Source organism: Ursus americanus, chromosome X, assembly GCF_024610735.1.
Source record: "Ursus americanus isolate L20-20 chromosome X, mUrsAme1.1.p, whole genome shotgun sequence".
Classification (NCBI taxonomy): Eukaryota; Metazoa; Chordata; class Mammalia; order Carnivora; family Ursidae; genus Ursus; species Ursus americanus.
In genome coordinates, this window is record NC_142164.1 from 9,157,687 (window position 1) to 9,180,933 (window position 23,247).

The 23,247-nt window shown below is 38.3% G+C and overlaps 1 long non-coding RNA gene across 1 annotated transcript in view; it reads right to left on the reverse strand.

The window, feature by feature from the left end:
• Positions 1-9,082: 9,082 nt before the first annotated feature.
• LOC148106816 (uncharacterized) overlaps positions 9,083-23,247 on the reverse strand; it is a 233,905-nt gene continuing 219,740 nt past the window's right edge. The window contains exon 3 of the long non-coding RNA XR_015723432.1: positions 9,083-9,783. This is a non-coding gene — a long non-coding RNA (uncharacterized LOC148106816). The remainder of the gene's footprint in view (positions 9,784-23,247) is intronic.

The following is a 23,247-nucleotide window of genomic DNA, read 5'->3' on the forward strand; positions in this document are numbered from 1 at the left end:
TGCAGATACCACCTTAGGAGGGAGCCCCAAGCTTTCTGCCAGGGCTTCTACAAGACTGTGGCCATCCCCCTGGGATGAGTGAGAAAAAGTATGAGAGAGAGCGTGAGAGAGGGGAAGATCAGAGGGAGAAGCAGACTCCTTGCTGAGTGGGGAGCCTGATGCAGGGCTCAATCCTGGGACTCTGGGATAATGACCTAAGCAGAGGGCAGGCACTTAACTGACTGAGCCAACCAGGCATCCCAAGAGTCAGCCTTTTTGTTGCTGGAATCAGATCTGGAGTGAATTCTGAAGTGAGGTATGCATGAGCTGTTACCTACTAGTGTCCCAATGCTTCAAGTTTGGCACTGGCCAGTACACAAAGAAGGGAATAATTTGCCAGCCACACCTGGAAAGATGCCCAGAACATCTGTGAACCCTAGTTTTGAATGTTTCAACTTGACAGTGTTCATCTGCTAAGAGCTGTAAGCTGCTTCTTCCCTGATATTCATATGCACAGTTCCTATACCCTGAAAATGGCATCAACATTGAAAGTGACAGAATTTCAAGATCAACAATTATGAAGACAAAAGTCAGAATTACTGCCAGGTCCTTTACAGACCTCCCTCCACTAATCTCCAGCAGTGGGGAGGCCTAGTTTCTGAATGGTCATTGGACTACTCTTTCCAGACTATTTCTGACTTGTTAACTTCGGGTCAGGTCATTAAGGTTATTTTTTTCTTTTTTGAACAATCCTCCAGTAGTTTTTCAAATACCTCCTCTAGTGTCAACAGAATCCCAAGAGTGTTTCATTACTTATAATGGACAAAATGTTACCTGTTGATAGTAGTAGAATTCATTCCAGGACTTGTGTTCACTTCTGGCAGTCATTATTAAATTCGTTTTCCCACCTTCCCACAAGCAGTTAAATGTAACCAAAGAAAAAACAACTACATAGATTGGTCTCACAGCCAGGACCCCCAAGTGGGCCTTCCCTCTGTCCAAAAATCCTACTGCATTTTTTCTGGTCCTTTTATGCTTAGTTTGATACAGTCTCACTTATTAATATTTGCTCAGTTATTATTTTACACCTCTCCATTCTTTTTTTTTCTTATCCATTTATTCAACAAATATTTATTGAGCACCTATTATCTTGCTAACACTATTGACACTGTTTTCCCCTATATAATTATGTAGGTTGAAGGTATACAGTGTTTTGATTTGAAATACTTACATAATGCAAAAAATGATTACCACTGTAGTATTAGCTAGCATCTCCATTATGTCACATAATCACCATTTCTTTCTAAAATTTGTTTGAGTATAGTTGATGTACAATGTTACATTAGTTTCAGGGGTCCAACATAGTGATTGGACAAGTTTACACATTATGCCACGCTCACCACAAGGGTAGCTACTGTCTGTCACCATACAACACTATTACAATATCATTGACTACATTCCTTATCCTGTGCCTTTTATTCCCATGACTTATTCATTTCATAACTGGAAGCTTGTATCTCCCTCTCCCCTTCTCCCATTTTGCCCATCCCCCCCACTCCCTTCCCCTCTGGCAACCATCAGTTTGTTCTCTGTATTTATAGGTCTGATTCTGCTTTTTGTTTATTCATTTGTTTTTTTAGATTTTTTTAAAATAATTTTTTATTATGTTATGTTAGTCACCATACAGTATATCCTTAGTTTTTGATGTAGTGTTCCATGATTCATTATTTGCGTATAACACCCAGTGTTTTTTTAGATTCTGTATATGAGTGAAATCATATGGTATTTGTCTTTCTCAGTCTGACTTATTTCACTTAGCATAATACCCTTTAGGTTCATCCATGTTGTTGCAAATGGCACAATCTCATCCTTTTTATGGTTGAGTAATAGTCCATCGTATATACCCACCACATCTTCCTTATCCATTCTTCTCTGATGGACATTTGGGTTGCTTCCATATCTTGGCTATTGTGAGTAATACTACAGTAAACATAGGGGTACATATATCTTTTCAAGTTAGTGTTTTCATTTTTCTTTAGGTAAATACCCAGTAGTGGAATTATTGGAACATGCAGTATTTCTATTTTTCATTTTTCGAGGAACCCCAATACTGTTTTCCCCAGTGGCTGTACCAATTTACCATTTCTTTTTTGTGGTGAGAAAATTTAAGATCTTATGCACTCACAAAAATTAACTTGAAATGGATTCAAGACTTAAACATAAGACCTGATACCAAATAACTCTTAGAAGAAAACATAAGGGAAATAGCTCCTTGACATTTGTCTTGGCAATGATTTTTTTGTATATGACACCAAAAGCATGAACAGCAAAAGCAAATATTAATAAGTGAGACTGTATCAAACTAAGAAGATTTTGCATAGCAAAAGAAACAGTGAACAAAATGAAAAGGCAACTTATGGAATTGTAGAAGATATTTGCATCTTCTCCATTCTTATTTTTTTTGAGAGAGAGAGAGAAAGAGAGAGAATGTGCATGCGCATGAGCAGGGAAGAGGGTAGGACCTGAGCCGAAATCAAGAGTCAGATGCTTAATCTACTGAGCCTCCCATGTGCCCTGTACCTTTTTCATTCTTAATCCATAACATTCTCACCTGATGACCTTGGTTCCTAGTTCAATAAGAAAATAGGAGTAATCAAAAGAGAAATCCAGGACACCTAGGTGGCTCAGTCAGTTAAGCGTCTGACTCTTGATTTTGGCTCAGGTCATGATTTCAGAGTCATGGGATGGAGTCCCACGTTGGACTCCACACTCAGCATGGAATCTGGTTATCCCTCTCCCTCTCCTCTTCCCCCTGCTCATATGCTTGTGCGCTCTCTCTCTCTCTCAAATAAATAAGTAAAATTTTAAAAAAAGAGAAATCCTATGTTCTTGCCATCCAAACTGTCAAACTACCTATATCTATATCCACATAATCTGCCCTCACTTTTGATGCAATTAATTAACTAAATGTGCTGAGATCTAAAACCAAACCCCTCTAGTGATGCAATAGAGTCCAACCTCCTTGCTTGCAGAAGGACTTCACTGCAGGAAATCTTTCTCCTGAATTATCAATTATTCACCTAGCACACCATTCCTATTATGCAAACATCTTGGAATGGATCTCCTCTTCAAACAAAAATTAAACAAAAAACCTCCCTCAATGTCACATGCTCTTTAAGTTATTATCTACTTCTCCATCCCTTTTTACAGGCAAATGCACTGTTCAATCTTCAGTCCCTTTCTCATTCACCCTCTCAGTAGCATTTGATACAATTGATCACCCATCCCTGGAAATACTTTCTTCCACTGTTTTCCAGGACACCATTGTCTTGGTTCTACTTTTCTCTCTCTGGCTACTGCTTTTCAGATTCATGATTTCTTTATTGTCTTCACTTCTAACCATAAGAGTGTCCCTGGCCTCTGGAAACCCCTTCTCTACTAATAGTAACTCCCCAGATGATTACCTCCATTCTACCAATTCCTCAGACAAAAAGAAACATTGCATTATCTTTGATCCATCGCATTCTCTCACCTCCAAATCCAATCCATCAGCAACTCCTGTTAGTACTTTCTTTAAAATATATTCAGAACCTATTTCTGACCTCCTTCACTATCCCATAGCCCAAGCCACCATCACCTGAATTAATGTACTAGCTCTCTGGTTTCCCTCATTCCATTCTTCCCCAATACAGGCTGTTCATGCAGCATCTAGAGTGATCCTTTTAAAATATGAATTAAATCATATCCTCTAAACAAAACTATCCAGTGACTTCCCATATTGTTCAGGTAGAACCAATAATTGTACAATATTCTACAAGGCCCTGCATGAGGTGGCTGCCTGCCTTCTTACCTCCTTTGTTCTCTCTTCCTGTACTTTACTCCAGTCCAAGCAATAGGCCCCCTTGGTGTTCCTCGAATGTACCAACCACATACCTTCCTCAGGGCCTTTGCCCTCATCATTCTGTGTATCTAGAAAGTTCTTACCTCAGATGATTATGATTTGCTTTCTCACTTTGTTCAGGTCTCTGCTCAGTTGTCGCTGTAGATGAGTATATTTCTGCATCTACCTTATAAAAACCAACCAATCACCCTCTATTTCACCAATTTAAAAAATTATTTTACACAACACTTTTAGATGTGTTTGTTTTCTGACTATTGCCCTCCCTATACAGTAGAATAAAAGTAAGATTTTTTCCATTCATGTAAAGATTTTTTTTGTTTAGATTCAATTAGCCAACATATAGTACATCATTAGTTTCAGATGTAGTGTTCAGTAATTCATCAGTTGCATATAATACCCAGTGCTCATCACATCACATGCCCTCTTTAATGCCCATCACCCAATCACCCCATCCCCCCACCTCCCCTCCAGCAACCCACAGTTTATTTCCTATAGTTAAGAGTCTCTCATGGTTTGTCTCCCTCTCTGATGACTTCCCATTCAGTTTTCCCTCCCTTCCCCTAATGATCCTCTGCACTGTTTCTTATATTCCACCTATGAATGAAGCCATATAATAATTGTCTTTCTCTGATTGAAAAAGTAAGATTTAGATCTTGATTTTCTTTAGTACTATACTCATAGTGTCTAGGATATTGTTTGGCATAGAGTAAGTGCTCAATAATAAATATTTGTTGAATAAATGAATTAATTCCCACCTTTCATTCATGTATTTCTCCTCTTACTACATCTCTGAGCCTCAGAGCCCTTACCCTTTGTGTTTATTCCCTCTGTCCAGGCTTTTTGCATGTATGGCTCATTCTCAGATCTGAGATGAAAGCTCTTCCCACCAGAGAGGCTTTCCCTGATCATCTAATATAAATTATGCCCCATCCAGGTGTCTCTCCATCCCACCATCCAGTTTTATCTTGTCCATAACACTTTTTGCTATCTGCATTCATCTTGTATCTTCCTTTATTTGTTTATTGTTTCTTCCCCAGCATATCACCAGCAAGTAGGGTAGTATCTGCATCTAATTGATACAATGATTATTGAATTTAATGTGTTCTAGAAAAACTGACAGTTCTCCAAAGTTAACTCCAGCTCTGCTTCTCTCAGGCAGTTTATTACCTTGAACCATTGTTATTACTTCTCTAGCTTTTTGGCAAAAGGGAATCAATGCATTGCACTGCCAGGGCATATGGGAAACAAGCAAATAAGAACTTTGTTTTGTTTGCTACTTTCCCTTTAAATTTGCTTTGTTGGACTGTCTATTCCATGCTCCTGACTGAATACCTGCTCTTCCCACAGATTTATGGTTATTTTCAGATACTACATGGGTCCCCAGTCTCATGCTTCCAGGTGATTTCAAGGTAGAATTTCTCTCCTCTGTTCCAGCTCAAGCCTCCAGTCGGGAAATAGGATGTGTCTGGGTTTGTTTTTGTTTGTTTGTTTGCCTGCTTTGCATTTCTACATCTCTTTCTCTGCTTGGTAAGTAGGGCTTGGAATAGAGATGAAGCAATTGAAAATGTAGTATAGTCACATTCTTACTTGACTCGTACCACAATGGACAACTACTGATATATTCTCTGGGGCTGGAAAATATTTAAAGTTAATTCTTTCTCCCTTATCCTGGGCCAAGTATATGCAATAGAAAAGTCAAGGATTGACTAATTCAACTGGTAAAGATGCAGTGGTATAATTTTACATTCAGAGAACTTATCATGTTACTAAAGAAAGTTATTACTTATTTATTACATAACAAAAGAAAGGAAGACTACTCAAAGGTACGGGTTCTCCCTGGTCCCTGTCCCACACAGTAAAAATGATATTGAAACAAAGGGGCTAGGTGACTGCATGGGATACCCCATTGTGGAGGAGCCAACTGTACTATTTATCAACAGTTTATATTCTACAGCTCTGTTCTGAGGGGGGTACAGGGCAGAAAGCCCCTATCTCATCAATACGTGGGAGGTGCTGAGAAACTGTCACATGACAGCCTCCCAGAGATGATAAGGAGGCAAATGGGAGATGGTCTTGGTGCAGCATTTCACAGATTTTCCATCCCCTTGTGTTCCAGGAGTGTCACTCTGCATTCTGCCAAGACCCAGGGAGGCTGCAGTTCAACCGTTTGCCTGTGGGGCCTATGCAGATACATGCAGGGTCATTGAGGTGCCATGGTGGAACCTTTCCCTGTACTTTGTTGTTCTTCTTGGGTTCTTCAGCAATACCCCACCCTCATACGGGTGATCTCTACAGTTTTCTTGAGGCTGTTGATATGCTTTGCTCCAGTCTGTCTTTCACTGCTCTTTCTAAGCCCAGTGAATTTCCACCCCAGTGTCAGGACCATGTCTTAAGCTCTCAGTTATGCCTTCAAAGTTCTTCCCCACAAGCTTTAGGCGAGGGGCAAGCACCTCATTCTCACCCCATAGTAAATGGGACTCATTGCAAACTCTTATCTTTCTCTAGCAATCCTTTTCTCAAAACCTCTCAGTCTCTAACTCATGATCCCTTTATATAGCCTCTAATGGATGTGAGGGGTTTGAGATTTGTATGACCTAATTATTCACACTTGCTTTGCATCTAGGTGTGGGACTAGGCTTGATTTTAGAATTTATCAACCTTGGCTCTTTGCCTAAGGATCCATTTTAATATCATGTTATACATAGTTATCTCATTCTAAATAAATTGTAATTTCCAGAAAATTCATATCACTGATCAAATCTTCAATCAACGACTGTAATTTATTAAAGTCCTATAAGTCTCCTTGGCATGGACTTTTCAAATTATTAGACTGTTGAAGGAGAGATGGCAGCTCTTTATCTTTTCATCTTTATCCATAAGGATTTGGTAGTACGCATTCATCAAATTCAGCAGAAAAAAACAAGATTCCCTAGGAGACAGACTAGAGCAACTGAAATGGGAAGATGAGGGCAGGAGGTCCTATTAGGATTAACTATAAGTGAGCTATAGCAAACTACCGTGCCTCCCACAGAATTTGGCACTTCATCCCATTTGGGACACACATCATCCTCTCCTTCCTCATCACTTCATGGTGAGTCATTGTAGCAGGTGGGATTGTAACTTCACTCAGAATGGCTGAGTTGACCAAAGCAGGTTGAGAAACTCTTTAGGGAATTTTTAACATGGGGTCCAGTGTATTGTTAATATGGTGTATCTATTCAGAATATAATAATTATTCTTCCATTCATTCACTAAGGACACGTGTATTGAATAGTTTACTATTTTATTGGCACAAGTTTGAATTTGATTTGATAATTTCCACTGGACAAGCATTTGGAATATGGGACTCTGAGATTAAGATGATATCACTAAATACTAGCTCCTTAGGGTGTTGTGCAAATGTCATTGGGCCGTGTTTGTGGACTGTTCTGTAGCAGATGGAGAATACTGTAGCTCTGTTTTATGTAATCCTTCCTCAGTTCTGTGCACATATATCTCAGGCATGGAAACAGAAAACTTCTAGCTTCTGCTTTTCTCCTTATTTTCTCCTTTTGCACTTTAGGTACTAGGAAATTTTCAAAATAAATACTTTTTAGAACTAGCTTACAGGACCTGGTTGCAATCTTACAAACCTATCATGTTGCAGACCTCAAATGGCTGAAACCTTCTGCTCATTTACCATTTTCTAACCTTCCTCAGTACCCCCGGTCTTTGTAATGTTAAGACTGGGGTGCTTTTTTTGGCTAATCTTTTTATAATACTCAGATTCTTCCTCATCAGAATTAGTTTAGTATGCAAGTTCTGTTTGTAATTTTTAGCATGTCACCCTTGGTTCAGCAGCGTGAACTTTGGTGGCATACAGTTTTTAAATTTAGTGTCGAAGGTAAGTGGATTAAGAAGTCATTTTCCCAACACTCCTTTTCTGGTTGCTCCCTGGTCATCAGAGTAATTAATTTCCTGAAGATATTCTCAAGTATTCCACCTGCCCAGAGGTTTTAAATCAGTCTGTAGTGTCTTGTAAATTTTAGCATCAGCCTGTTCACAGGTATTTCTCATACCTGCAGTGAGGTAAGTGTGCTTTCCTCCATATAGCAGTCTTTTCACGCTTTTATTGCTATTGTCCCAAACATCAAAATGACTCTATTTCATATGTGAACATTACTCAGATCATAATCCAAATAAGTCAAGTATCACGTCTATAAACCATGGGTTAGCAAGTTATAGCCCATGGACCAAATTCAGCCAGCTGCTTGTTTCCATACATGAAGATTTATTGGAAAACAGCCATGCTTATTTCTGTATACATTGTCTGTGGCTGTTTTCCCGTGACAATGGAAGAGGTGAGTAGTTTTGAGAAAGGCCTAAAGCCCACAAACTCTAAGATATTTACTATCTAGACCTCTACAAAAATGTTTGTCAAACCCTGCTCTAAAAACACAACTGATGTCATTAAACAAAATATTCAAATTCTCATTCTCCCATACCCTAATGATTGACTTGAAATTTGTCCTTCAGGATAATTCAAAGTATCCACTGGCAGTTCACGTGTCTATGCTGGTTACTTGTTGTGACTGCTTCCATGTTGGAAATCTGAAGTCTCAAAGGGTTGCAGCAGTTATGGATAGGCCTCCCTGATTCAAAGCTCCAGCTATACTAACATCAACTTTTCAGCACAGACATAGACAGTTGTACACATGTGATATTTTGATTGAGAGGAACTGATTGGCAGAAACTTCCAGGCCTGTTAGAGCAGTGGTAGAGTCCATCACGCCCAGTGCAGTAATGATAGTTACTGGCAGGGAGTTGCTGTACCCAGCAGAGTGGTGGGAGAGGTAAAACTACTATGCCTAGGTGAGAAACAGTTGCAAAATATTCACTCCCAGAGATTTCACATCATATCTACCAAACCTTAGAGATAGATGTCTAGGTAAACTACAGCACTAGTTCTCCTTCTGACTGCACATTAGAATCTCCTGGAGAGCTTGTAAAAAATACTAACGCCCAGGCTTTGTGCCATGCAAATTAAATCAGCATCTCTTAGGATGGGCCTGGGTATGGTTATTTTAAAATCCCAACTCTGAACTTGTTTTTAGAGAGTAGTTGGCATTGAGTCTAAGCCCTCAGATGTCATTTCCCATTTGTTACAATGGTACCATTTCCGACAAACACTAATGACAACCTCAGTTTTCAGAACAACAACAATAAAAAAAAAAAAAAAAAGACTGCTTGTAAAATGCCACAATTCCACCTTATATACTTCTCTTTTCTCCTTTTGGCTATTTCAGCATCTTGGCTGGTTTTCTCTCTTTCTCAGTTCATAAAAACATCAGCAAGGAACATTTTGTAAAGTTTCCATTCAGATTAAATTAACCCTGATAGATATGTTCAAATGCGTTGTAAATTGTTACGAAAATCCCCATAACTGCAACTTTAAAGCCTGACATTGGCTGAGCACCACTTATGCATTCTCTGTGGCCCCAGATCCTTTCCATACATGATCTCATTTAATCATCATAACATCTTAAGCCTTCATTTGTCCATTTTACAATGAGAAATATGAAGCAAGGAAACTTTAAGTGACTATCCCCAGTCCATCCAACTAAATAATGACAATATCAGGAAATGCACTCGTAAATATCTGGCTCCAAAGCTCATGTTTTTGCCACTACTCCCACGATACTGCTTCAAACCTTTGCAGTTTGCTCGTTACTGGCCCCTTCACGAGGAATGACTTAACTTCAGCCTTCACTCCCAAGCTCAGCCTTTCTTTTCAGAAAAGGAGTTCTCTCTTCAAAAAGACAAGGATCGCACTCCTCAGCTACTAAGTTTCAGAGTCCTTGAACATCTTTCTTCTTGTCCTTATTGCCATTCTTTACCACCTTATGGTATATACTCAGACAAATCTGAAAGGAAGGGAGAAAGGAAGGAAGGGAGGAGTCTGAGTGAGCCACAGCTAATACAGATGAATCATTTCGTCAGAGTGTTTCTACACATTGGGGAAATGGATTCTGAGGAAATGTTTATTAATTATAACAGCTAACATTTAGAAGGTGCTTCCTAGGTGTGAGGTGATTTGAATAGTTTTCATTTAACCCTCTCAACAACTGTACAAGGGAAGTACTCAAAAGATCCTTGTTTTCCTTTCAGACCTTGAGGCACAGATCATTATAGCAGCACAGCTTTAAGTCACCCAGCTAGTAAGGGGCAGGTATAGGGATCACACCTTGGTTCTACATTATTTCAGAACCCATGCTCTCAACCACTTCTATGCAATAGATCTGTCAGTGTATAGAAAGAATTTCTATATTATGAAAATGATACTCTAAGGCTCTAATATCTCATTCCTTCAATAAGTGTGAAAAAAAGTTTCAGTAATACAAGATTGTTCAACTAAATCACCGTTTCTCAAAATGTTCTGCAGAGCACTACTTATAGGAGCTGCTCTGTGGAAATAGGTTTCCTCAGTCAATTACACTGGTGACACACTGCATACTAAATCTCCTTCACGGAGATTCACCAGGTAAATGTACATATCCCAGATTCTGAAAAAATCTTCAGGAAACACACACGCACACACAAACAAACCATGCAAAATTACTTTAGCTCAGTATTTTCAAAAGATATTTGACAATGCAAGATCCATCCCCTAGCTATATTATAATCCTAGTGAACTGTTGTTCAGTGAATTAACATTGAGAAATGCCGATTTAAGTCATTCGACCACTTAAATGATTCAGTTGTAAATTGGACAACTCACAAAGATTACACTGATAGTACCTAAAATGTCTGAAAGTGTTACATTTAATAAATTTTTCTGGAGGTAAATCTGTTTTACTTACCTCCCATTCCCCCCACGCGTGTGAGTGCGTGTGCGCGCGCACACACACACACACACACACACACATACATATCATTACTACCACTACCATATATTTTTTCTTGGAACTCCTGTTTTGGCTGACTGAAATATAATAAGTCTGTCATACCCCCTGTCTCTCACTTCTTTCTGTGAATCCCCCAGATAAAGAAGGTGTCTGTGATAGTTATGAAAATGTGCCAATCATATCTCCTGCTCCAAGTTGCACAATTGACAGATGGTCTCAGCAGCTGCATTCTAAATCCAACACTACACTTGCACTGAGGTCACATTTCCCATGGTCTTCTCTCAGCTAATGAGAATTGAACAAACACTATGACAGGCTTATTCCTACAAGTTGTACAGCTTCCCACTGGCCTTACCAAAAGATACTTAGAATTGCCCTATAGTCTGAGATCTCTGTCTATTCAATCTTCATTCCTTTTCTCTCTCCTTCAGAGGGGTTAGATCTGTATCACAGTCTGATGGCTCCCTCTTTTGCTCCTACTGTGCCCTTTAGGTTTCCCTAATAGGCATTTCCAGAATAAATCCCTCAATATCTAACCCCATTCTGGCATCTGCTTTTCAGAGGGTGTGAGCCAACACAGTGTTCTTCTTCCAGCCAGTAGTCCAGTATATTTTTCATACATCTAGATTTTTCTATTTTATATTTATAAATCCATGACTTCAACTGAAAAGTATAAATTATATCTTATTTGTATCAGTATTCTTCAATGTCTAGCAGTATTTGGGATACGCAATAATGGATGAAAGGGTAGAGATAAAGAAAGAAACTTATATCAAGATAAAGAAAGAAACTTATATCAAGATAGCAGCACAGGAGGTCCTAGACCTCATCCCCCCTCCACAGAAAGGCTGACTTAACAGTCTACAGATGAAAATACCTTTGTGAAAGCTCCAGAGATTAGTTGGGAGGTTTCAGACCCCAGTAGAGAAGAAAAGTCAAGAACAGCCATATTGAGAACACTAAGAACCATTTCACTCTATCCATACCAACCCTCCCCCAAGCTGGCAGACTAGTGTAGAGACAGACTGTCTCTGTCCATGATTTCTCCTGCAGGGGAAAGACTGAGTGAAGTGAGTGTCTGGCATCCCCAACCTTTTGAGACATTGCTTGAGAGGTCGGCTTCTTTCTCATCTCACCTAGTATACAGAGAGAATCAGCATAGCTGAATGTCTGGGAGCAGCTAAAAACAGAATAGAGGCCACTGACACATGGATTAAAACAACCAGTTTGCATATTGTACTGGTGGGCCTTCCCACAGACCCTGTCAGTTAACCTGCCCACAGACCCTTCTAGCCAGGCCACACATGTGCAGACGCCAGCAGCCATCTATCCCACATGCACTCCCACAGTCAGTGCCCCACATGGCCCTGCAGCCAGTGGTCCAGGCACCACCAGAGAAGGCTTCCTATGCACCCTTGTGGATGGCACCCCATGTGTCCCCACATATGGCATGTGAATGCCCCTACAGACAGTGTTTGGATCACAGAAGCTGCCTCATCCCTGCAGAATTGGAAGGAGACAACTCTGAGACTGCTCCTTTAGGAAGGCAGGAGAGTAGCGGAGCTTCTACCCATTGTCCCTGATCTCAGTGTATTGCCCTATAGAAAAGGGTCAGGTTACTCTCAACACTCAGTATGCCTCTGTGGTGTAGGAAGAGGTGCAAAATCCTAAAATATCTCCTTCAGGATAGAGGAAGAGAAGGGGAGCTTGCACCCAGCATCCGTGTTTCAGGGCATTCCTTTAGGGAAAAGGAGTAGGTGGCCTCAGCACTTGAAACAGCTCTGTGGGATCAAGAGTAGGCAGACAATCCTAAATCTTTCTCCTCAGGAGGGAATGAGAGGAGTGGAGCAGGCACACCCACAGAAAGGAATTAGGATATCCTCCAGAATCTCTGGCTATGATGATGGGTGAAGGGCTTACCTCCATAAACTAGTTTGTAAAAACTGGAGAGGTGACTACTTCTTCAAATGGACAGACACCAAAGCAAGGTTATCACAAGGAACATGAAGAATCAGGGAAACATGACAATGCAAAAGGAACAAAATAAAGTTGTAGTAATAGATAAAAAAGAAATGGAGATCTAGAAGTTGCCTGACAAAGAATGCAAAAATAATTGTCTTAATGCAGCTCAGTGAGCTACAAGAGAACACAAATGGATAACTAAATGAAATCAGTAAAACAATACCTGAATAAATGGGAAATTCAATAAAGAGATAAAAGCCATAAAAAAGAACCAAACAGAAATTCTGTAACTGAAGAATACAATGACTGAACCGAAAAATTCAATAGAGAGCTTCAACAGCAGACTTCAAGCAGAAGAGAATCTATGAATACCAAGATGATATTTGAAATTATACAGAGGAAAAGAACAAAACAAAAAAAGAATGAAAAGGGTAGAGAAAGCCTGTGGGACTACTAAGACACTATCAAGCCAACCAGCATATATATTATGGGAGTCCCAGAAGAACAGAAAGAGAAATTAGCAGAAAGAGAATTGTGAAAGCAGCAAGAGAAAAACAACTCATCGCATACAAGAAAACCCCTCATTAGACAATAAGCAGATACCTCAGTGGAAATCTTGCAGGTCAGGAAAGACTGAGATGATATATTCAAAATATCAAATGGAAAAAACCCCTACCCACCAAGAATATTATATCCAACAAAACTGCCCATTAAAAAAATGAGCCTGGGTGGCTCACTCACTTGGTTAAGTGTCTGACTTGTGATTTTTGACTCAGGTCATGATCTCAGGATGATGAGATCTAGCCCCTTGTTGGGCTCCACACTTAGCGGGGAGTCTGCTTGAGATTCTCTCCCTCTGCCCCTCTTCCCTCCTTTCAAATAAATGAATATATCTTTTTTAAAAAATGAAGGAGAGATAAAATGTTTTCCCAAAGAAACAACTGAGGGAATTCATTACCACTAGACCTGCCTTACAAGAAGTACTATAAAACATTGGTATAAAAATTTTAAAAGACACAAATAAATGGTAAGATGTTTCATGATCATAATTGCAAGAATTAATGTTGCTAACATGTCCACACTACCCAAAACAATCTACAGAGTTAATGTAATCCCTGTATAAATCCTACTGGCATTTTTTACAGAAGCAGAAAAAATCCTAAAACTTATATGGAACCACAAAAGACTCTGAATAGTGAATATAATTTTGAGCAAGAAGAACAACGCCGGAGGCATCACATTTCATGATTTCAAAATGTATTACAAAGCTACCGTAATCAAACAGTATTTTACTGGCATATCAACAGACATATAAACCATTGAACCAGATAGCACAGAAATGAACCCATGTATATACCATCAATTGATCTTTTATAAGAGTGCCAAGAATATACAATGGGGGAAAGGATAGTATCTTCAATAACTGGTATTGGGAAAACTGGATTTAATGCAAAAAAATGACATTGGACTCTTATCTCAAATCGTACACAAAAATTAACTTAAAACGGGTTAAACACTTAACCATAAGACCTGAAAGTATAAACCTCATAGAAGAAAACATGGGGATAAAGCTCCTTGACATTGATCTTAGCAATGACTTCTTGGATATGACATCAAAAGCACAGGCAACAAAAGCAAAAATTAAAAAGTGGGACTACATCAAACAGGAAAGATTCTTCATAGTAAAGGAAACGATTACAGAGAGAAAAAGGCAATCTACAGAATGGGAGAAAATCTTTGTAAATCTTATATCTGATAAAGGGTTAATATCCAAATTGTATAAGGAACTCCTCCAACTCAGTACCACCCACCAATTTTTTTTGTATGGGCAAAGGACCTGAATAGACGTTTTTCCAAAGAAGGTATAGAAATGACCAACAGGTATATGAAAATGTGCTCAACATCACTAATCATCAGGGAAATGCGAATCAAAACCACAGTGAGAAAACCTCACACCTTTTATCAACAGCAAAGATAATGAGTGTTGGTGAAGATGTGGAGAAAATGGAACCTTCATACACTGTTAAATATAAATTGATGCAGCCATTGTGAAAAAGTTCCTTAAAAAATTAAGTAGAACTATTATTTGATGCAGAAATCCCACCTCTGGGTGTGTATCCAAAGGAATTAAAATTAGGATCTCAAAGAGATATCTGCATTCCATGTTTATTGAACCATTGTTCACAATAGCCACAACATGGAATTAACCTAAGGGTCTGTAGACAGTTGAATGGATAATGAAAATGGAACACACACACACACACACGCACGCACGCACACACAATAGGAAGGAAAAAAGGAAGGAAGGAAAATAACAGAAAGAGGGCTCTTTCCACTTACCAAATGAATTACATTGGCAAGTTAACTTGATCGCTTAGGATAGATTTACCTTTCTGCAAAATTGTATCAATAATACCTGTTCTACTTACCCTGCGTAGATATTGTGAATATGAATAAAACAATTTGATGTAACTTTTCCATTTACCTGAGCACATGGTGCTTTCTAGAGCTACTCCCCATTCCTTCATTTAGCAAATATTTGCTGAGCTCCTTCTTTGGGTCATGCTTTGCTTGAGGTGCTGGGAATACATAACTCCGAAGGAGCTTATAATCAAGTGTAGGATACTAATACAGATAGGGAAATATTTAATGTTGAGATAGTGATTGGGTGATGTTCAACGTGCTCTAGGTACACCTGACCCAACTTGTGAGACGGTGGGGGTAGGGATTGGCTTTATGGAAGATGTGGCACCTGAGTTGATTTTTGAAGAATCAATAAAAGTCAGTAAGATAAAATATGCAGTAAGATTAAATATGTGATATGAGTATTCCAGCAAAGGGAAAAAACAGAAGCAAAGCAGCAGGGAAGCTAGAGAAAACATGGCACATTCAGTAATTTTAAATAGTTTTGTCAGGCTAGGACATAGGAAGCCAGGAGAGAAGGTGATAGCAAGAGCAGTATCTCCATATCCCAAATTTCTGCCTAGATATAAACAGAAAATGTTTAACAATAACTAGACGGTCAGCTGATATTTAGATGATGTTCTGCTTCGTATGTCAAAACAGCTTGATAATTCTTGAATAGTAGATATTTTATCTGTTTCTAATATTACTTTTTTCTTATAAGTCTCTTGATTTCATGCTAGAGATGAAAAAATACTGAATTCAAATGTGAATGGCAGGTGATAAGAATTCTGGAATTTTGAAGAATAGACAATATCTAGTAAGTGACAAGACAGCTTTGAGAAACAGAAAGATAATTGTTCTTTTGTTGTTGGCTTATACCTTTTTCCAAATCATAAGTTGTTTTAATCAAGTAATATTATGCTTTGTTGGGGGTTGTAGGATAATAGGTGGGGAGGTGAATAAGTGATCTAGAGAAATGATTGGTCAGCAATAAACAGAATTCATCAAGAAATTAGGTTTAAGATAGTATAAATGATGACTATTCTTATTCTACTTTTCTAATTTTTAAAAAATATGCATGATTTATTTTCACGATCAGATTAAGAAAAGTTTATATGGGATAATTGGGATCAGTTTGAGGTCTTACCTCATGATGAAATAGCAAAATGTCAAAGTGCCTGTTTTCAAAGTTCAGAAGTGGCAATGTTACAGAACTCAGAATGGCTAGAAGTGAATAGCTTGTATACAACCAGAAAAAGAACTCAGTCTGACAAGAATGTCAAGTTCCCATTGTGCAAAGAGCATAGCAATAGTTTTCCATTTAAGAAGGTATTTTTTGTGTTTTATTTTCATGTCTTCGAAATTTTTCTTTTAAAATTCTACTCAAAACTTAGATCTTTTAAGTTTGTCTCTTGTTGAAAGGATGAAAGAAAGTGTATCCTAACAAAATGTGGATATATATTATTTGATACTTATACCAAATATGGATTTATGGATAATAAATAACTGAAGTGATAGTACTAGCTTTAACAAACTTAAATTCTCATCTTTGAAAACACCTCAAAACGAGGAGAGAGCTTCATTTTTGGTAAAATAAGGGAACAGCTGTATAGGTATAGCTCTACACTTCAAAATACGTAAAGAGGAATTGCCAAGCACAGCAAAATTTAGACTAAGATGAAGGAAGATGCCAGGAAAGAACACATACTGGCTGCTGCTCTTTTTGGGCAGAGCCAGCTGACCATTATCTTCTCTAAAGTAGGAGAGGTCAAAAATTCCCAAGGCCGTCTTTCCAAGGGTAAAGGTATACAACTGCTGATATCCATCTAGTGGTAGATATGGAAGGTAAACAAAGGTGATCTAATATGCTCATAATTAGTATCTCTGAGGAAGAAAACAGAAGATAAAACTATTTCAAAGACATAATTCAGGACGACTTCTGTACCTGATTGAAGATTCAACTCTATAGATCAAATGGCCTCACCATATTCCAGGAATATTGCTACATAACAACCATAATCGTCATATCAGCAAATAACAAAAAGAATAATAGCACCAAATGTTTGTTAGAGTATGAGGAAAGGATATTCTCATTCTCTACTGATGGGAATATAAATTCATGGTGTGTCTGAAAGACCATTAGAAATTACATATCAAAAGTATTTTAAAATTAGCTTTTGACTGTTAATTTAATTTCTTGAAATTAATACTAATTCCTTAATAGAACATTCATGATAAGGCATAGTTACAAATATCCTTACCATAATATCATCCTTAATAATAACAAGTTGAAAATGAGAATCTCTAAAAGTCCAAAAATATAAGATTGCTTTAATGTATATATGAATATATATGGAATATATTTATATGAAAAACAGTTGAAATATCAGAATCTTTACACATCATTTTGATAAGTGGTTATCTTTCAGTGATGGGATTTGGTGATACTAATGTTTTAGTTTTCTTTCCTTTTCATTATCTCTGTTTCCTTTTCCTGCAATGTGTATGTATTGAAAAAGGTAGGGACTTTCAGAGTAGAGGAATGTAGTCTTCTAGTCCTAAGACTAGTCCCTAAGCACGACCAGTTCAAGTCCCACATGTACAAGCTGAGAATGATAAGCAAGTTCCTTAGCTAAGGAAGGGAGTGTATAGTTAGAGTCAAAGGTAGACCTAAACTCTGATACTTGAATTCCTTCTATAAGTCTTACTCTATGTTTAACCTAACTCCAGTGTTTAGCATTGTGTCCCTCAGTACTGAACTACTGGAGTCATGAACATTTTAAGGCAATTATGTATTACATATATATATATATTTTTAATAATGATTTTTTATTATATTATGTTAGTCACCATACAGTACATCCCCGGTTTTCGATGTAAGGCTCGATGATTCATTAGTTGTGTATAACACCCAGTGCACCATGCAATATGTGCCCTCCTTACTACCCATCACCGGTCTATCCCATTCCCCCACCCCCCTCCCCTCTGTAGCCCTCAGTTTGTTTCTCATAGTCCATAGTCTCTCATGTTTCATTCCCCCTTCTGATTATCCCCCCTTTCTTTATCCCTTTCTTCCCCTACTGATCATTCTAGTTCTTATGTTCCATAGATGAGAGAAATCATATGATAGTTGTCTTTCTCTGCTTGACTTATTTCACTAAGCATTATCTCCTCCAGTGCCGTCCATGTTGTAGCAAATGTTGAGAACTCATTCTTTCTGATTGCTGAGTAATATTCCATTGTATATATGGACCACAACTTCTTAATCCAGTCATCTGTTGCAGGGCATCTCGGCTCCTTCCACGATTTAGCTATTGTGGACATTGCTGCTATGAACATTGGGGTGCATATGGCCCTTCTCTTCACTACGTCTGTATCTTTGGGGTAAACACCCAGTAGTGCAATGGCTGGATCATAGGGTAGCTCAAGTTTTAACTTTTTAAGGGACCTCCACACGGTTTTCCAGAGTGGCTGTACCAACTTGCATTCCCACCAACAATGTAGGAGGGATCCCCTTTCTCCACATCCTCTCCAACAATTGTTGTTTCTTGCCTTGTCTATTTTTGCCATTCTAACTGGCGTAAGGTGGTATCTCAGTGTGGTTTTGATTTGAATTTCCTTGATGGCTAATGATTTTGAACATTTTTTCATGTGTCTGTTAGCCATTTGTATGTCTTCATTGGAAAAGTGTCTGTTACCTTGGAATTAACTTAACCAGAGACGTAAAGGACCTTTATTCTAGAAACTATAAATCACTCTTAAAAGACATTGAGGAAGACATAAAAAGATGGAAAGATATTCCATGCTCATGGATCGGAAGAATTAACATAGTTAAAATGTCCATGCTACCCAGAGCAATCTACACTTTCAATGCTATCCCGATCAAAATACCGAGAACGTTTTTCAAAGAACTGGAACAAATAGTCCTTAAATTTGTATGGAACCAGAAAAGACCCCGAATCTCCAAGGAACTGTTGAAAAGGAAAAACAAAGCTGGGGGCATCACAATGCCGGATTTCGAGCTGTACTACAAAGCTGTGATCACAAAGACAGCATGGTACTGGCACAAAAACAGACACATAGACCAATGGAACAGAATAGAGAGCCAGAAATGGACCCTCAGCTCTTTGGGCAACTAATATTTGATAAAGCAGGAAAAAACATCCGGTGGGAAAAAGACAGTCTCTTCAATAAATGGTGCTGGGAAAATTGGACAGCTACATGCAAAAGAATGAAACTTGACCACTATCTCACACCATACACAAAAATAAACTCCAAATGGATGAAAGACCTCGATGTGAGACAGGAATCCATCAAAATTCTAGAGGAGAACATAGGCAGTAACCTCTACGACATCGGCCAAAGCAACCTTTTTCATGATACATCCCCAAAGGCAAGAGAAACAAAAGACAAAATGAATTTATGGGACTTCATCAAGATTAAAAGTTTCTGCACAGCCAAGGAAACAGTCAGAAAAACTAAGAGGCAGCCCACGGAATGGGAGAAGATATTTGCAAATGACACTACAGATAAAGGACTGGTATCCAAGATCTACAAAGAACTTCTCAAACTCAATACACGAGAAACAAATAAACAAATCAAAAAATGGGCAGAAGATATGAACAGACACTTTTCCAATGAAGACATACATATATTTTTTATCAACCTCAATCAATCCATCTATAGCTCTGTAGGTTAAAACACCATATTATTGGACGTGGCAAGGTTGATTATGTCCATGTATACATACATATATACACATATGAAATTAATTTCTAGACACAGGTTGGTAACTAGAAGGCTTTTAAATTTAGCATGGAGTTCTAGCAAGATTATCTAAACCTACAGGCTGTTGTATATTTAACCATGGTAGCATTTGATTCCTAAAGTATAACTTGACAACATATGACTTTTAAGAATAAAGATGAAAAAAGTAGTGTCACTCAAGTAAATCATTGCTATCATAAGTTTAAAAATACTTATCTCAGTCAATCCAGAAGCTTCAGATCATGCATAAACTTTCCTGCATATTATTTTTATTATTCTAGAATTTTACAGAGTGTAATCTCATTTATTTATTTCATTTTTTTTTACAATGCCTTGAACACGGTGGCGATGGATAATTTTTGTTGGATGAGTGAATTAATGAATTTTTCTTATGGCTTTGGGATTTAACAGAGCAAGAACTTTGAAATCCTATAGAGCTTATTTTGAATCCATGCTCTGTTGCTTGAGAAATCAGTTAACTTCTCTGAGGCTCTGATGCATCATTTCTAAAATGGAGGTTCTAGTTTCCTCATAAGGTCAGTTGGAAGATTAAATGAGATCATGAATGTCAGAAGAATATCAATGGTGATAACAGTATTCCTTGATTTGTAGCACTGCACCTTCCTTGGTCAATCAATATGAGGCTTTTTGGATCTCTCTGTGCTGCTGGTACATTTGAATGCCAGATCTTATGGGGCTTAATGACTGGGTATAAACTGACTAACAAGAGGCACCTGGGAGGCTCAGTCAGTTAAGCGTCTGCCTTCAGCTCAGGTCATGATCCCAGGGTCCTGGGATTAAGCTCTGCATGTAGCCCCACATCAGGCCCACATTGAGCTCCCCACTCTGTGGGGAGTCTGCATCTCCCTCTCCCTCTCCCCTTCCCCCTACTCATGCACGCATGAGCGCTCTCTCTCAAATGAATGAATGAATGAATGAATGAATGAATGAATGAATAAAGTAACAAGCCTCTGGGTGGGGAGGGATGAGAAAACTGTGGGTATTGCAGGCTCAGCCTAAATAGGTCTAACTATTCTGTTAACATTGTTCTGTGCAGTTTAACCTACTCCACATGAGATTGTCTTAGTTATTCCTGATGATTTTCTAGAGATAGAAAAAAATCTCTAATTAGTTGTATTTCGGAAGATCTGAGATGAAATGTAGAGAAAAGTAAATATATTGTCCATCTGTAAAAAAGAAGATAGACACACAGTATTTCCTAACTGTATTTCCTATAACTTCAGGGTTCTGCTGAGCCCTTCCAGGTCTCCTGGGAATAAGGCAAAGGAAGATTATGTTTGAATAAAGGATACTACTGCTAAAATGAAGTCAAAAGCTAAATATATGATGGCAAAAACACTGTGTTCAGTGTCAGGAAATGGTGATGATGATGATAAGTAATATCTCTAGAGCACATTATAGTTTACTAGAAATATTCACATAGAGTACTTCATATAATGCTTATAAATAGATATTATGAAGTAGGTACCTTATTATCCTCATTTTGCAAATGATGAAAACAGACTCAAAAAATTTAAATGACTTGCTTAAGTCATACAGCTAGTTAGTGTTAGCAGGCTGATGAAAACCTACATGTTGGAACAAGCTGGTTTTATGACTTGCCTTTACCAATTATTGGCTGTGTGGAATTAAATAAATCTTATCCTCTCTTTAGTACTTAGTTTCCTCATCTGTAAAGTAAAAGTTTCAGGCTAGAAGGTCTTTACTTTAATCCAGTTGATACATTGGAGTTCCAAATGTATTCTGGTTGAAGAAAAATATTAAATGGTTAAAAAAAAAAGAACCACTTCCCTAAACTAAATAACACTAAATGTCTCCTACTGATTTGATAACATCTGATTGTAGCAAAAGTATGCATACTGCAGGCAATTCTAAGACATTTTATTCGTCATATACTGCTATTCTGCAGATAGAAGACTTTCTGTAGGGGCGCCTGCGTGGCGCAGTCATTAAGCGTCTGCCTTCGGCTCAGGACGTGATCCCGGCGTTATGGGATCGAGCCCCACATCAGGCTCCTCTGCTGGGAGCCTGCTTCTTCCTCTCCCACTCCCCCTGCTTGTGTTCCCCCTCTTGCTGGCTGTCTTTCTCTGTCAAATAAATAAATAAAAATCTTTAAAAAAAAGAGAAGACTTTCTGTAACCTTTATTGCAAAATGAAATATCTCCCACAAGCACACATACATATATGCATAAGCTTATGGGCATATACATCCCAGATGAAAATATCAGCTGTGTAGCTGTCTTAGCTTGGGCTGCCATAACTAATTACCACAGACTGAGTGTCTTAAACAATAGGTATTAATTTCTCATAGTTCTGGAGGGTGGGAATTCCAAGATCACGGTGCCAGCAAATCTGGTTGCTACGGAGAGCCCTTTCCCTGGTTTGCAGACTGCTACCTCCTCACTGCGCCCTCACAGGGCTGGGGGAGAGAGAAAATGAACTCTGGTCTCTCTTCTTGTCGCTATAAGGATACTAATCCCATTATGAGGGCCTGGCCCTCAAGACCTCATCCAAAACTATTACTTCCCAAAGGCCCCACCTCTAAATATTTTCATGTCAGGGTTAGAACTTAAACATATGAATTTGGGGAGGACACAAACATTCAGTTCATAACACTAGCTGAAGTTAGTGGGTAGATAATGTGAGATGGGGCCAAGATGTCTGCTAGTTGACATTGAAAATCTGCTAGGATTGTACCTGTACAACTTGATACAATAGCAAAATCATAGTCAAAAAACAAAAGCAGAAGTTTAGTTGTAAGGTGCCTCTGCTATGAAGAAGTACAGATTAGACTCTTTGACATTAGAGATAATGGATTTGAAAGAGCCATTGTGACCACTCATGTTGATGATAATGGAAGCCTCATTGACATCTATTGAGATTGTAATAGCATATTGGAGTACATCATAATGAATGTACTGAAACAGCAGATCTTTAATGTCCTTATACTTTTGATCTTACTTTCTCTCTTTGTCTCTACACTATACCATTTACAATTTTGAGTGAGCTAAACAACTAGCCAGCAACATAAAATGTTAACACCATGAAATGCATACTTAAAATGTAAGAGGTGTGTTAATAGAAATTTTCTCTCACCTCTCTTTCTTAAAGCATCTGTATACGTTCTTCAAAGCTTTTAAGCCTTTTTAAAATGCATCTTTTGCCATACTCACCCAAGATGATAAATTACATCCTGACATGAACTCCCTCTCAGTGTATTCTTAAAATTTCTCCAACAGCTTTCTTTTCTTTTGGATAATTAGGTCTAACTAAATATTTGTTGAGAAAAAGAGATGATTTGGAACTCAGAGTTGTATTAGTTAGGAT